This window comes from Ambystoma mexicanum, chromosome 1q (assembly GCF_040938575.1).
Source record: "Ambystoma mexicanum isolate Mex_15411 chromosome 1q, UKY_AmexF1_1, whole genome shotgun sequence".
Lineage (NCBI taxonomy): Eukaryota > Metazoa > Chordata > Amphibia > Caudata > Ambystomatidae > Ambystoma > Ambystoma mexicanum.
The window spans coordinates 271,044,499-271,056,831 of NC_090922.1; the positions used below are offsets into that span (position 1 = coordinate 271,044,499).

The following is a 12,333-nucleotide window of genomic DNA, read 5'->3' on the forward strand; positions in this document are numbered from 1 at the left end:
TAGAAACCTACCAATACCACACCACTCGCTACAACACCATGTCACTACCTCTCAACCATGCTAATAAAACCTGGCCAACTGACTGCCTCCTACAACGCCAGACACAAAACACTCTACCTTGCAACACCATTGAGAGGAACAGCAGACTCCGCTCAAGACTTGCAAAACTCTATGAACCACTAGCTAGAACCCTAGTATCCTCTAGCAAATGAACTAAACACTGGCCCACTCCGACCACCACCAACAGCCCCCCCTCCAAGACCCAAACTACAGCTAGTCCCATTTTACCTAAGATAAACAATCCCAGCCTCAAGGGCGCCCTAATAAACTCTAGATCGCTAGTTGCACACGCTACTGAGATAGCAGATATCATCCACTTAGAACAGCTAGACCTAGCAGTCACCGCAGCAGGACCCGCCCTCTCACTGGCCATACCAAAACAGATATACCATATTGCGATCTGACAGAATCGGCACTCGGGTGGAGGCATTGCACTCATAACGAGAAACAATCTACCTTGCAGACTAGTGCCATCCTCAGTCATTAACTCATGCGAGCTCATGACAGCCAAACTAAACATAAATAACACCCAGACCCTCACAATGTACTTGATCTATAGACCTCCAGGCCTCATTGGGACCTTTGAAGATGACATATCAAAAATCATCTCGAATAATCTAAAACATTCCTCTCAAGTCCTACTACTACACGACTTGAACCTAGGTTATAACGACCCCAAAGACACATGCATTCAATGTGGCTAGTATCCTAGCGGAACAAGGATTTACCCAAAGAGTGCTCACCCCCTCACACAACAAAGGCAGAAACCTGGACTGGGTAGCAGACTACAACTGCAACGCCACAATAGCCTCCATATCCCCCCAGATTTGGGCAGATCACCACCTCATAACCTTTACCCTAACTACTGCCAAATCAACCCTGGCACCCACACATCTAGCTCCATCCATTCCTACCCGGAACAAAATCACCTGTGACAAACTGCTACCCCTCATCCTCCCTACACAACGATATCCCGGAAAACCTGGACCACGAAGCTATGGTTAAGGAATTTAACCACATCATGACCACATCTGTAGACTCTATTGCACCACTCAAACTTAGACAAAGCAAACCCAAAGCCCATGGTAGGCCCCACACCTAAAATCACGGCGCAAACAAAAAAGGCATTGTGAGACATCCTGGCGAGCACAACATTCTGACGAAAACAAAGCCAACCTCATCTCCATCACAGCCCTATACAAAAAGAAATCATCCTAGCTAAGCGCGAAACTTACAACCATAGAATTGCCCAAGCCAACTCTAGCACGTCATCCTCAAAGAGCTAGAAGCACCCATCCCTGTGCCAGACAACTGCATCAAAGACCAACTCTGGTGCTCCAGCATACAGCAAGCTCTAGCCAACAAAGTCACTACCCTTCAAACAAAAATTGCCAAGAAAAAAGCCAAACTCGCCAGCAACAAACCCATTAGCGTCAACCTAGGGCAACCAAGTAACTCTACCAATCACCCCAGATTTAAGTTTTCCAAAGTTACCATAAAAGAAACAGAAAATACCATACTATCTCTCAAACCCACCAACTGCCAAGGCGACCTACGCCCCACTCAACTTCTAAAGGATGCAGCCAGAGATCTGGCCCCCTTTATCACGAAACTTATCAACTCACCCTTCTCCACCAATACCATCCCATCCAACCTCAAAGAATCATGTGTGCTTCCTCTACTGAAAAAGCAGTCCCTAGACCCACTTCTACCCACCAATTACCGCCCGATTACTACAGTGCCTTTTCTCTTAAAGATCTTAGATAAAATGGCATACTCCCAGATACAAAAATACTTGGAAACCAACTCTCTACTAGGAACTAGGCAATCAGGCTTCCGGCCCCAACATGGGATAGAAACAGCCCTCTTAGACCTCAAGTCACAGATAGATAAACTCTGGGATGAAGGGAAATCAGCCCTCCTCCTACTCCTGGACTTATCAGCTGCCTTCGACCTGGTCAACCACAGGGTCCTATGCAGCCACCTGGACTTGGCAGCCCACTTCTCCAAAGAAGCCATAGCATGGATACAATCATTCCTAACCAACAGGACCATGAGAGTCTTCTCCCCTATGGCAGCAGCCAACCCCATTCCCATAACTTGCGGAGTGCCCCAGGGATCTTGCGTCTCACCCACCCTCTACAATATTTTTACCAAGCCCCTTTTCGATAATCTGGACCTTCTGGGTGTCACCTAGACTAACTATGCAGATGACACAGATTCTCCTACCGCTTACAGGTGATTACGACAAGGATTTGGCCTTGGTGAACATGATATATCATCATCCAGGCATGGATGGCCACCCACGGTCAATGCCTGAATGATGACAAAACAGATCATCATCCTGGGCACTCCCACGACCCTCAAAAAAAAACTCAGCCCCGAATACTCAGCATTTAACATAGACAATAATATTATCACTGTCGCCAAGGAGGATAAAACTCTGGGTTTCTATCTTGACTCCACTCTCTCCTTCAGCAGGCAGGTCAATGCCTTGGCCACGGCATATACATACAAGCTGATTAGAGCTGGCAAGGCCTTCCTGTCACAGGACAGTTGCATCACCCTAGCCAGAGCCCTTTTTTATCCAGGCTGGACTATTGCAACGCTCTATACATAGGAGGCAATAAACAAACCTTCAAAAAAAATCCAACTCCTACAAAACAATGCGCTGAGAGCAGCCCTAGTAATCCCGAAGAAAACATCTCTCCAATACCAGAAGAGCCAACAACTGTCTCTCCACTCATGTTGAAATAAAACTAAAAACTGCCTCCCTCACCTACAAATGCTTGAACAATGCAGCACACCGCTACCTATCCGACAGATTCACTCTGAAGCCTACCACAAGAATCACCAGACTAGCCAACACCAACCACCTCTTGGTCCCCAGATATAAACGTGCCAAAATCGGCGGGAGAAGCTTCCAGGTCAAGGCAGCACTCCTATGGAACTCGCTACCATCCCCCTCTAAGAATCTATCAAACCTATCACCAGTTCCCCCAGAGCATCACTAACTGGCTCAAAGATGCCGACACCTAGGCACATACCCTGCTGACTATGCCTGGCACATCTCTCTATACTGCATGCACCAACCGCATCAACTACTTTGTAAAACTATGCATGTACCTGCCTGTATATATCGCAACCTATTGTGCCCACATGTAACCAATTGGCACCTGCACACAAATGTATCCTACATGTTGTAACCAAGCTTTGAATATCCCTGTGCCTTTGCGCCTGAATACCTTCGGGTCTGGAGCGCATTACAAATAAACTAAACTAAACAAGAGAGCAGGGGAATCAATAGAGGCAATAGCCTTTGATCTCTTCGCCAATAATTTTGTCTAGCTCCTTAATTCTTCAAGAATAAAAAACAGCACTGTCCTTAACACTAACACAGTCTCCCGTTGGCAATGTCAGTGAGAGAAACTGAACAAAATGATCAGACCAGTGAACTGGTATAGTTTCCTTCAGGGAAACATAAGAACCCCTAGCTATAAGCACATCTAGACAGTGCCCTTTTATATGGGAAGATTGGATTCCTAAGGGATGCAAGTCATGGATACCCATAAGTCCCCATAATTCCTTAGAGTCTGGTTTGGCAGAATCGTCTAACCAAATGTTCCACTCTCCCAATAACAATAGTAACTTAAATTTACACCCTCCAGTAGCTAGTAAAAATTCTCAAATTTGTGTGTGTTTTTTTTTTTTTTTTTTAACATGGACCCGGTGGTCTAAAGTCTAAAATCAAATGAAGAGGCGCTTTGGAAGATAAAAGAAATGTTAAATGCCGAATCTGAGCGTGATTCTCCCCCGCCCCCATAAAATGTCAGATTTGTAAGGCGGTTTTATGTATGACTGCTCTACCACAACCTCTTTTGCCACTCCTATTAATATATTTAATTAGCTAGTCCTCTGGAACTCTGGGAAGTCTTGTAAAACCATTTTTCTGTAATTAATAATAGGTCTAGATCATAATGAGCTCGGCTATTTCTGTAGCATGAGCCACCGCCGACCTTGCATTGATGAGTGCTGCTTTAAAACTCACAGCTTCCATATCAATCACTGTCTGAGACATGGATCTATTGATCCATAATTCCCTAATTTTGTTCCAAGTTCGTAAAGAGATGTTGCCATGGGAGTTAACCAACTCTTTGAATGTACAGGAGTCTTAAAAGAGCCCCTCAGTTAATTGATCTCCCACTGACCTTAGCGGCCATAATGATCAACTTCCAGTATGTAGTCCAGTAACCCAACAAACAATTTAAGAAATCTGGCTGCATCTCCTGCCGACCCAGGCAGAAACAGGCTGTGGCATGCTCGATGCAGTCAAACGGGTATGCGTCACAGAAAATCACAAGGATCTCAGGAATTGTAGGAGATCCGATCGGAACGTTGTGCAAAGTGCGAGTGAAACGGAACGTTGTGCAAAGTGCGAGTGAAATGAAATAAACAGCTGGCACAATCATATATTCAATATTCAGACGTAGATTCACTAATGAAAACAAGCACAATTTACGATTTAAAATCAGACTAAATCTGACTAAAAAGCATAGTATTTTAAAAACGATTATAAATGTAAAATTAGCATCCTGCAGCTAAAATAGGCAAACAAAAGAGGGCTCAAACTGTTTTACAGCAGAAATTTCTTCTCAGAATATACATAGGTTACAACCTATGTTACTTCAGTTTCCAGTGGTCGACCTGCCTTTCACCTCAGGAACCACACCTTTTATTCAGTTTCAGCACACACTCCTCTGCAATCTCTCTCAGCAGGGAAAGAGATGGGTGGCTGTCCAATCAGGGCAGCCAGACCCCCAGTGGGAGCTTGCTCCATTCAGGCACTCAGGCAGACAAAGAGCAGGGAACTGAAAACAACCTCCTCCACTTCCAGCCTGCCCACTGGAGCCTAGGCGGCGACACCCACAGGTTCCCCACAAAGGAAATACACTCACACAGGTCTCCCCCTCCCAGGACGGTAGAAGGGCTGACAAAGAACAACCACGCTAGTAATAGTAAAAAAAGAAAGGAGCCACCAAGTTAGTACTTTGGTGGACCTATCTTAACCGGGGCTATGAACCTAGCCTGCGGTAGAAAAATCACACAATAGTTGGTAGAACATGTACACTGCCACCAGCCATAACTAGGAGATTGCCTATGTGACGAAGTCACAGGAATAGAGAGAATGAGAATACTAAGTATCCCCTTGGCACTGCACATAATCTTTCGACTGGATGTTCCTCCCACATATTCCTCATCTTGTGATATTCGTATTCGCTAGCTTTGCTGCTTCGGAAAATCTTTTTCGGTAGAGGGCACTGTGCACGAGGTTGTGGCGTTGACGTCCCTCAACGGGCTCCGTACCGTGTCGACGTCACCATCAGTATAAATAGTTTGTGCCGCGCCCGTTGGCTTCAGTTCTGTTTTTTCGAGGAAATATTCAGGGAACACCCAGAACTCATGACTAATAGACTCTTGGTGAGAGGAAAGTGTAAGAAACGTAAACTGTCCTGGGGGGTAGGATGGAAGGATCGATGAGGAATACGTGGGAGGAACATTCAGTTGAAAGAGTTACAGTTGGTAAGTAACTTGTTCTTCGAATGGATTGTCCTCCCACGTATTCCTCATCTTGTGATACTCCCATAGCAGTGGTAAATTTGGAGGTGGGAGTACTAGTTATTGTTTTCATTGACGGAATGAAGTACCACCGTGGCAAATAAACCCTCATTGGAGGAGGCATCTAAGCAATAATGCTTGATGGAGGCATGCATTGATGCCCATGTTGCAGCTGAACAAATATCTGCTGCAGGGACTCCCCTCTTCAAAGCCGCAGAAGTAGCCATTCCCCTAGTGGAATGGGCTCGTAGCCAATCCATTGGGTCTTTTCCAGCTAATCTGTAGCACTCAATTATAGCCAGAATGATCGAGCGGGATATAGTTTGTTTTGTCACCGCTAATCCCAATTTATGACCTGTATATCCCTACAAAAAGTTGGTCATCTTGACGTAACTTTGACATTCTTGAAATGTAAAAACTGAGGGCCCTTTAGGAGGTCCAGTCTATGCAGTCTCTCCTCTTCTTTGCCCAAATGAGGAAGAGGATAGAATGTTGGTAATATTTTTTGTGACAAATGGAAGTCAAACTACTTTTGGTAAGAAAGATGGTTGAACTTTAAGAACTACCTTGTCCTTGTAAAACGTAGTATATGGGGATTTACATGAGAGAGCCTGTAGTTCACTAACCCTGCGGGCTGATGTTAAGGCTACAAGGACAGTCTTTAGTGTTAGAAGCCTCAAGGGACAGGAGTGCAGAGGCTCAAATGGTATACAAGTTAGAAACTTAAGTACTAGATTTAAATCCCTAGTTGGGACATGAAAGGGTACTGGAGGGTATACATTAGTAAGCCCTTTAATTGGTCCGATCTGGAGCCCCAGATTGGCTGTATACAATAGGAAAGAAAGCACCATTGAGATGCCACATTGAAAAGGGTCCACATCGTGACCTTTGCACCAGTTACTGAACTTGTTCCAATGACATTGGTACAAAGATTTTGTTGCTGGCCGCCTGGCTGAAAGCAAAATCTCTAACGTCACCCGGAAGATCCCAATCCGTGTATCTCAACCTCTCAGAAACCATGTGCGAAGGTTGAGTGTCTTGACCTCTGGATGGAGAACCCAACCTTCATCTTGCGAGAGAAGATCCTCTCTTTGCGGAAGACGTATTGGAGGGCAGCTGGACATGTCCAGAAGGTCCGAGTACCACGTCATCCTGGCCCAATCCTGGGCAATTAGGATCATGGTATTCCTGAACTGTCTCAACTTCTCGATTACTTGAGGAATCACAGGGACTGGAGGAAACGTGTACAGAAGTGGAAACTTCCAGTCCACCACGAACGCGTCTCCTAGAGCTCCTCTCGGAGGAAATTCCGTTGAGCAGTCCTGTTCGCACTTCCGGTTTACTGTGGTTACGAACAGATCCACTTGAGGGGTTCCCCAAAGGGTGAAGATCTCCATAAGGACTTCCTGAGCTAGCTCCCACTCGCGAGAGACTGCTCTGCCTGCTCAGAGCGTCTGCTGCCGTATTCTGCTCTCCGGCTAGGTGAACTGCCGATAGAGAGATTCCTTCTTGTATTGCCCAGAACCAGAGCTGCATTGCCTCTCTGCACAGTGGTAGTGACCCTATGCCTCCTCTCTTGAAGTAGTACATGGCCACTGTGTTATCCGTCATTATCAGGACATTCTTTCCCGGTACAGAGGGCAGGAAGGCCTTCAGCGCTAGTCTGATTGCCCTCAGCTGCAATAGATTGATGTGTAGTTTGGACTCCGATGGAACGACCGCTGATTGTCAGATCGTTGGTATGGGCTCCCCACCCTATGAGTGAGCCATCCGTTACTACTGTTATCTCCGGCCATGGTTGCCAAAAACATTCTCCTTTGAGGATGTTGTCGTTGCAAGCCCACCATAGTAGATCCTGAGCAACTGCACTCGGGACTTGCAGAAGATCCGACATGTTCCCCGAGAACTGGGACCACTGAGTTCGGAGGGCCCACTGAAGGCATCTCATTCTCAATCTGGCCACTGGCACCAGAAAAATAAAGGATGCCATAAGGCCGAGCAACCTCAGAAAATCGAAGGCCGGTAGATGCTGGGCATTCTGGAACTTTGTTACCATCTGCAGAATGTGGAGAACACTCACCTCGGGAGGCGAGGCTTTGCCAGAGGAAGTGGCAAAAACTGCTCCGATAAACTGGAGCTTTTGGGATGGCATCATGTGGGCCTTCTTGAAAGTGAGGGAGAAGCCGAGTTTGTGAAGGAAGTGACAGGTGATCCACAGATGTTTCTGAGCTTGTTCGGGAGAACGTGCTCTGATCAACCAATCATCCAGGTAAGGGTAGATGTGAAACCCCTCTGAGACTCGCTGCCACCACCGATTCAGCTTGGTGAAAACCCTTGGGGCGGAGGTCAGCCTGAATGGCAGAACTCAAAACTGATTGTGAGAACCGACAACTTCGAACCTCAGGTACTCTGTGCTTGGGATGGATTGGCACATGAAAGTAAGTATCCTGAAGGTCCAATGATACCAACCAGTCTTGGAGTTGGAGAGCCTGAAGGATCTGGGAAAGGGTAACCATCTTGAACTTGTCCTTCCTGAGGAACTTGTTCAAATTTCTTAAGTCCAAGATGGGTCTCAATCCTCCATCCTTCTTTGGGATGAGAAAGTAAGGTGAATACCAACCCTTGTTCCTCTCCGTTACAGGTACATGTTCTATTGCACCTTTCTCTAGCAGGGTTAAAATTTCCTGCAACAGGAGCTTGTTTGGAATTTTGGCAGAGTTGGTTCCGGGTGGATGATCCCAAGGCCTTTTTATGAAAGGAAGGCAGTAACCTTGAGCTACTGTTTCCAGTGCCCAAGCATCTGAAGTAATGCCCCACCATTCTTTCAGATGCTGAGAGATTCTGCCTCCCACTGGGGTTTTGTGTGATAAGGCCTCAGAGTGATTTTGGAGTTGGCTGCAGGAGTGGCTGAGGGTAAGATGCTGTTCCTGAGGATGTCTTTTCAGTCTTTCCTCGTCCACCACAAGTGACATTTCTTTTGCCTCTTTGAAAGGCCCGTCCTCTTCCTCTACCAAAAGAGGAGTAGTACCGAAAAGGACGACCCCTACATGAAGATGAGCCCGAATAGGGTTTCTGAGGCTGCCGCATGGAGGCGCTAAGAGATTTAGCTGCCGCTTTTGAGGTCTGTAGTCTTTCTAGGCTTTCATCAGCCTTACTACCAAACAGCCTCAAGCCATCAAAAGTCATGTTGAGAAGTCTGGCCAGCACATCTGGTGCAAACCCTGACTTTCTCAACCACGCAAATCTGCGTAGCACTGTGCTTGTAGTCATGGACCTGCTGATACTTTCAGCAGTGTCCAGTCCAGACTGGAGACATTCCCCCATTGCCTCCTTTCCATCTTTGACAATTCAGGAAGCCTTCCCTTTCCTCGCCTTCCGGAATATGTTCAGCCGCTGCCGAAATGCAGTCCCACAGGGTATGTGTGAACCTGGCCAGGGTACATGTGACATTAGTTGACTTTAAAGCCATGCTACCCGAAGTAAAAACTTTACGGGCCCAAGCATCTACCTTCTTATCCTCTCTATCCGGAGGGATAATTGGATTTGCAGTCTTTCTTGAAGTAATTGCAGCCTGAATAACCAGACTTTCTGGAGTGGGATGTCTGTTCAAATACTCAGGATCAGAAGTAGAAGTTCTATACTTCTTAGGAAAATTACTGTTTACTGCAGCAATGTTGTCAGGAGCTTCCCAGTTCTTTTCTACTGTTCTCTGAAGTGCCCTATGGAAAGAGAGAACTGGATCCTTCTGGGGGACCCGATCTAGAATGTCCGTCATCCTGATCAAAGGTGGGTGAGGCTCTACCCCAACCCATATAATTCCACCACTCTATTCATTAAACTCCTGTACCCTGAATCTGCATGTTCTGCAGGGTCAGGTCTCACAAACTATAGCTCAGGTGACGTATCAATGCCACTAGCAGAGTGAAGGGTCTCACACAGGTCTCATTTTTTTATTCTGGATCTATTAGTTCCTCTGGAATCTGTCTAGTGCCACATTGCACTCCAAATTTTCAGAAACACTTTCTTCAAATATCGAAGACATAGACTTAAAAGTCTGATTTTGGTATTGAAGTAAATCTCCTGTCTTGTAGTTTTCGGAAAGGGAATGGAAGGATCCTTCGATGGTATTGAAGGAATCTTCGACGACACTGATGGAGTCTTCGACAAAGGCACTGAAGATGCTTTAGGCTTCGATGTCTAAGCTGTCGGCGCCGATGGCGTTGACGAAGTCGCAGATGTTTTTGACGACTTCTGTTTTTTATGGTTTGTCAGGGAAACACTCGACTCAAGGATTCCTCGACGACTCGAGTCTTACAAATTTCACTCATACTACTGCGTTTTACCGCAGTAGTTCCTGACTTCCTTGTGTTGTCCGATGGAGCGACCAAAGTCTGGCTCTTTTGAGGCTTCTTTGAGGGGGTCGAGGCCGGATTCTCAAAGACCTCCATCATCTTTCTTCTAAAATCTTCCCATTTTCTTGGGGAATCCGACTTAGTCAGGCATCATGCCAATTCGGTAGATGTATCAGATGATGATATGGGAGATCTATGTCTCCTTTTAACTCTTTTTGAAGATGAAGAGCGCCTCGATCTACTTAAGATCGGGATCTCTTAGAGTGTTTTTTGTGACGCTCTGATTCTTTCGAATCAGGCGATTTTTTTGTCTTTTTGACGAGGCCTTCGAAGAGGCCTTAGAAACCTTCCGCCCCACCGCCAGTTTACCTTTCCGCTCACGAAGGGCCTTCTCCGTCATCGACTGACAGGATCCACAGTCGCCGGTTCGATGATCTGAACCCAGGCACCAAAGATAAATGCAGTGAGGATCTGTTATCGACAGCTTCGAACCGCAGTCAATACATTTTTTGAACCCCGTCTTGGGTGTAGATGAAGACGACATTTTCTGAGAACATTTCGAAGCGCGCCGTTCATAAGCGAAGCAATCGGAAAAACGGATCTGAAGCCAACGGGGACGGCACGAGCTATTTATACTGATGGTGACGTCGACGTGGTACGGAGCCCGTCGAGGGACATAGATGCCACGACCTCGTGCACAGTGCCCTCTGCTGAAAAAAATAAATTCCGAAGCAGCAAAGCTGGCGAATACGAATATCACAAGATAAGGAATATGTGGGAGGACACAATCCATTCAAACTGTAGTTACTCTAGGATATAGAAAAGAATCTCAAAGGAGAAACCAGCAACACTGCCCATAATGAACTCTGTGCTGCAATAGTGAAATACAGATGCCTTAAAAGAGATATGGAGGAAAGTAGACTCCATAGGACAGTAAAACACAAAGAACATGGTTCTAAAAGACAGAGCACATAGAAATGAATGAGTCCAGCAAAACGTGCTGGGGATCTCACTAGGAGGGGATGAAGCATAAAAATTACAAATCTCCCTAATAGATACCCCAGTCACCGCACAAACGTTTCACACTACTTCCCTTACCACATTTCCCCTCAGGAGTATTTGTGTCAGCATGAAAAGAGCAATGTATTAGGGGAGTGCCAGCGGTAATCTAGTATTTAGGGAGGGAGGGTAGGTTACCATTTTTTCCACAACACCTACCTCCACCACCACCACTCCAGACTCGTTATAGTCCCTTATATGTTCTGCGAGGCTGAACCTCACTCGAGGGCATCAGATCTGCATGGGTCGCAAGACAGGTAGAGCAGCTTAATCTCCCCCCCCCCAGCTGTTCTCTGTTGTAAGGGATGCCAGCAGCATTAGAGGCAGTCGGGAGCCGTCCAAAAAGAGCTAAAGTATCAACGTGTAGATTAGGATAGGAGAGGGGGCTCGGGCCTTCCAAATACTGGTTGCGCCCAGCACGGCCCCAAGATGAGGATTCCCTCCTGGCAGACTAGTGCCGCCCAGCCGCCTGCCATCTCACACACAGATTCTGTCCCCATCACCAATATGCACGCATATTGCATCCCTCAGATTTTAAGTCAGTTCATCATCCCACTCCGCACAGTGTCGAGTAGCGAAGTATACAACATATGGGTGCAATCGAAAAACAGATGGCTCAATGACAGGAGCCTCAAGTGGAAGCGGCCATCGTGCGTGCATGCCCCCCGCCATAGTGCCCCTTTTCTGCTAGTCTGGTATTGGCTTTAGTAGTAAGCCTGAAAACCATTTCTTACTGGCACAAGTAGATCCCTGCCTGAAGTGGTGGAGATTTGATTAATTTCTGTAAGAGGCCTTGCGAGAATGCATGGAATTACTTGGGACGGTGTGCCATTGGCAGACTAGACCCCCCCTCCATTTGAATGATTCTTGGTGTGTGACGGGAATCAGTGAGTGATCAAAGCACAAAAAGGGGGATAATAAAATATCCCCTTTACGCACTCACCTGGTCTACTTTAGGAACTCTGTACCTGCATTCCTGGCTATTAAGCTCTGTAGCGTAGAAGAGCCTAGTTAGCTTGACACCAACAGCTACCAAGACCTACTTTGGCTCCCTAGGTCAACTGAAATGTGAATTAAACTCTCTGCATTTGGGACAATCTATAAATAAACATTAGGCCACATCTATACATCTCAAGCATACTGGGCCATTAATAATGGATGTAATATGTATAAGTTAAATTTGCAGAAATGGCTTAGTGGTAACTCCTGATCACTAGTTCATGCTTAATACCCAGGAGCTGCTTTT

At 46.3% G+C, this 12,333-nt stretch overlaps 1 protein-coding gene across 1 annotated transcript in view; it reads right to left on the bottom strand.

Annotated features, from left to right (window-relative positions):
• Nucleotides 1-12,333, bottom strand: part of MPHOSPH6 (M-phase phosphoprotein 6) — a 171,910-nt gene that overhangs the window by 86,931 nt on the left and 72,646 nt on the right. The window lies entirely within an intron of this gene.